Here is a 4,523-nt window from a genome sequence, read left to right on the forward strand (position 1 = left end):
GGGATTAGGACCTGAGTGTGGGGTTGGGGGCCCAGGAGTGGGGTTAAAGGCCCAAGTGTGGGGTTGGGGGCCTGGGACAGGGCCTAAGTGTGGGGCCTGAGTGTGGGGTTGGGGGTCCAAGTGTGGGGTTGGGGCCTGGGGCAGGGCCTGAGTATGGGGCCTAAGTGTGGGATTAGGGCCCAAGTGTGGGGTTGGGGGCCCAACTGTGGGGTTGGGGCCTGAGGCAAGGCCTGAATGTGGGGTTGGGGGCCCAAGTGTGGGATTAGGGCCTACGTGTGGGGTTGGGGCCTGGGGCAGGGCCTGAGTATGGGGCCTAAGTGTGGGATTAGGGCCTAAATGTGGGGTTGGGGTCCCAAGTGTGGGGTTGGGGCCTGGGACAGGGCCTGAGTATGTGGTTGGGGTCTAAGTGTGAGATTAGGGCCTAAGTGTGGGGTTGGGGCCTGAGTATGGGGCCTAAGTGTGGGGTTGGGGTCTAAGGGTGGGATTAGGGCCTAAGTGTGGGGTTGGGGCCTGAGTATGGGGCTTAAGTGTGGGGTTGGGGCCTAAGAGTGGGATTAGGGCTTAAGTATGGGGTTGAGGCCTGAAGCAAGGCCTGAATGTGGGGTTGGGGGCCCAAGTGTGGGATTAGGGCCTGAGTTTGGGGTTGGGGCCTAAGCATGGGGTTGGGGTCTGGGTTGGGGGCCCAGGTGTGGGATTAGGGCCTGAGTGTGGGGTTGGGGCCTGAATGTTGGGTTGGGGGCCTGAGTGTGGGGTTGAGGCCTGAAGCAAGGCCTGAATGTGGGGGTGGGGGTCCAATGTGGGGTTGGGGCCTGGGACAGGGCCTGAATATGGGTTTGGGGTCCAAGTGTGGGATTAGGGTCTGAGTTTGGGGTTGGGGCCTAAGTGTGGGGTTGGGGTCTAAGGGTGGGATTAGGGCCTACGTGTGGGGTTGGGGCCTGAATGTGGGGTTAAAGGCCCAAGTGTGGGGTTGTGGGCCTGGGACAGGGCCTGAGTGTGGGATTGGGGGTCCAATGTGGGGTTAGGGCCTGGGACAGGGCCTGAGTATGGGGCCTGAGTGTGGGGTTGGGGACCCAAGTGTGGGGTTGGGGGCCTGAGTGTGGGGTTGAGGCCTGAAGCAAGGCCTGAATGTGGGGTTGGGGGCCCAAGTGTGGGATTAGGGCCCAAGTGTGGGGTTGGGGTCCCAATTGTGGGGTTGTGGGCCTGGGACAGGGCCTGAATGTGGGGTTGGGGTCCCAAGTATGGGGTTGGGGTTGGGGCAGGGCCTGAGTATGTGGTTGGGGGCCAAGAGTGGGATTAGGGGTTGGGGCCTAAGTGTGGGGTTGGGGTCCAAGTATGGGGTTGTGGGCCTGGGACAGGGCCCAAGTGTGGGGTTGGGGCCTGAGGCAAGGCCTAAGTGTGGGGTTGGGGTCTAAGGGTGGGATTAGGACCTGAGTGTGGGGTTGGGGGCCCAGGAGTGGGGTTAAAGGCCCAAGTGTGGGGTTGGGGGCCTGGGACAGGGCCTAAGTGTGGGGTTGGGGGTCCAATGTGGGGTTAGGGGTCCAAGTGTGGGGTTAGGGCCTAAGTGTGGGGTTGGGGCCCAAGTGTGGGGTTGGGGGCCTGAGTGTGGGGTTGGGGCTTGAGGCAAGGCCTGAGTGTGGGGTTGGGGTCCCAAGTGTGGGATTAGGGCCCAAGTGTGGGGTTGGGGCCTGGGACAGGGCCTGAGTATGGGGCCTAAGTGTGGGATTAGGGCCTAAATGTGGGGTTGGGGTCTAAGGGTGGGATTAGGGCCTAAGTGTGGGGTTGGGGGCCTGAGTGTGGGGTTGGGGCCTGAAGCAAGGCCTGAATGTGGGGTTGGGGGTCCAATGTGGGGTTGGGGCAAGACCTGAGTGTGGGGTTGGGGTCCCAAGTGTGGGTCTGGGGCCTGGGACAGGGCCCAAGTGTGGGGTTGGGGCCTGAAGCAAGGCCTGAATGTGGGGTTGGGGGTCCAATGTGGGGTTGGGGCCTGGGGCAGGGCCTGAGCATGAGGCCTAAGTGTGGGATTAGGGTCTGAGTTTGGGGTTGGGGCCTAAGTGTGGGGTTGGGGCCTGTGTTGGGGGCCCAGGTGTGGGATTGGGGCCCAAGTGTGGGGTTGGGGCCTGGGGCAGGGCCTGAGTGTGGGGCCAAAGTGTGGGATTAAGGAATAAATGTGGGGTTGGGGCCCAAGTGTGGGACTTGGGCCTGAGAGTGAGGTTGGGGCCCAAGTACGGGATTGGGGTCTAAGCTTTTGATTAGGGCCTAATTGTGGGGTCACACTGTGTTTGGGCTGTGTTATGGAGCAAGGCAGAGCCTTTGGTGTCCCCCAACCCCCCCTAACACACATCCCCCCCCCCCAGCTCCATTCCACATTAGCGCCTCGTTTTCCCCCTCTCAGGATCATCCAACCCCTGTGAACAAAGTCTTTGTCAGCATCCAGAGCAGCTTCCAAAGGAGGTGAGTAAAGGAGCCCACGGTCAGGGCTGGTAAATGGCCTGGTGTGGGGGGAGACCAAAAGTGAGGTAAATAGGGGATCATCCCAATGGGAACTGGGAGCAATGGGAGGGAACTGGGAGCAATGGGGGGGAACTGGGAGCAATGGGAGGGAACTGGGAGCAATGGGAGGGAACTGGGAGCAATGGGAGCAATGGGATGGAACGATCTGTCGGAAGAAAAATGGGGGGAACTGGGAGCAATGGAGGGAACGTGAGCATAATTGGGGGGGACTGGGAGCAATGGAGCGGAACTGGGAGCAGAAGGGAGAACTGGGAGCAAATGGGGGGAACTGGAGCAATGGTGGGGAACTGGGAGGCGAAACTGGGAGCAATGGGAGGAAGAGACTGGAGCAATGGGGGAACTGGGAAGCAATGGGAGGAACTGGGAGGAAGTGCGAGCAATGGGAGGGAATTGGGAGCAATGGGGGAAACTGGAGCAATGGGAAGGGAACTGGGAGCAAATGGAGGAACTGGGAGCAATGGGGAACTGGGAGCAATGGGGGGGAACTGGGAGCAATGGGGGGGAACTGGGAGGGAACTGGGAGCAATGGGAGGGAACTGGGAGCAATGGGACAATGGGAGGGAACTGGGAGCTAATGGGGGGAACTGGGCAATGGGAGGAGGAGATACTGGAGAATGGGGGGAAACTGCGGAGCAATGGGAAGGGACACAGACTGGCCAGTTGGAGCCATGGGGGAAAGGGATGAACTGTGTCGTAGCAATGGGAGGGAACTGGGAGCAATGGGAGCGAAGCTGGGAGCAATGGAGCGGAACTCGGGAGCAATGGGGGGAACTGGGAGCAATGGGAGGCGAAAACTGGGAGGCAATGGGAAGGGAACTGGGAGCAATGGGGGGAAACTGGGAGCAATGGGGGGAACTGGGAGCAATGGGGAACTTTGTGTATCTTTTGTGTGTTGTATGTGTGTGGTGTATGGTATGGCATATAGGATACTGGGAGTCCGATAACTGATCACGGATACATAGCACTATGTGGTAACATTGAGGTGCGCAGCGATGAGCTAGCGCATGTTTACGCGAGAAGCGGTACTGGAACAGTAGTTTTGGTGTGTGTGGGTCCCCCAGCGCAGCTCCGTCTGCTTTTCAGCATCAACCTAATCCTTGGTGAGCTCCTCTCTATCTCTATTGTGTCCCCCCCCACAATCTGTGTGTCCCCCCCATGTGTCCCAATGTTACCTTTATCCACCGCCGTTAATATCATCATGACCCCACTGTTTGGTGTCTCCCTTGCCTCCCTATTAATCCTCGACTCCATGTGTCCCTATGTCCCTCTGTCCCTCCTCCATGTCACTCTGTCCCTCCACCCCACTTCGGCACTCCCTATCTCCGATCTCTCTCCCCCCACCCCCCATTATTCCCCCCTTATCCCCCCCCAATCCCCCACCCTACCTAAGGCCCTGATAGTTTGCTAGTGTGTAATTTTCCGCCTTCTATATCTCTTGAATCTCTTCCTTTACCCTTGTAGATGTTTTTCGTGTCTGTGTATTAATCTCATGCGGCCCACCACATCCCCCATTATGATATCCCTCCTCATCTCTTCCCCCAATTACCCCTCATGCTCTCCCCCGTAGTACCTGCCCACCCCCATTAAAATTCCCCCCCATTACCCCCCACCCCATATCCCCCCTCATCTCTCCCCCCGTAGTTTACCCCCACTCCCCCATATCCCCCTTTCATCTCTCCCCCCATTACCCCCCATCCCCTATATCCCTGCCGTCATCTCTCCCCCCGATTTCCCCCCCATATCCCCCCCATCTCTCCCCCCATTAACCCCCATATGCCCCCCTTATCTCTCCCCCATTACCCCCCACCCCCCATATCCCCCTCATCTCTCCACCCAACTACCCAGCCACCCCCCAGTATCCCCCTCTTTCTCTCCCTAGTTACCCCCCATCCCCATATCCCCCCTCATCTCTCCCCCAACTACCCCCCACTCCCCATATCCCCCCTCTTTCTTCCCCCCATTACCCCCACTCCCCATATCCCCCTCATCTCTCCCTTCTCCCCCCTCCAGCTCCA

Source organism: Coturnix japonica, unplaced genomic scaffold (assembly GCF_001577835.2).
Source record: "Coturnix japonica isolate 7356 unplaced genomic scaffold, Coturnix japonica 2.1 chrUnrandom569, whole genome shotgun sequence".
NCBI lineage: Eukaryota > Metazoa > Chordata > Aves > Galliformes > Phasianidae > Coturnix > Coturnix japonica.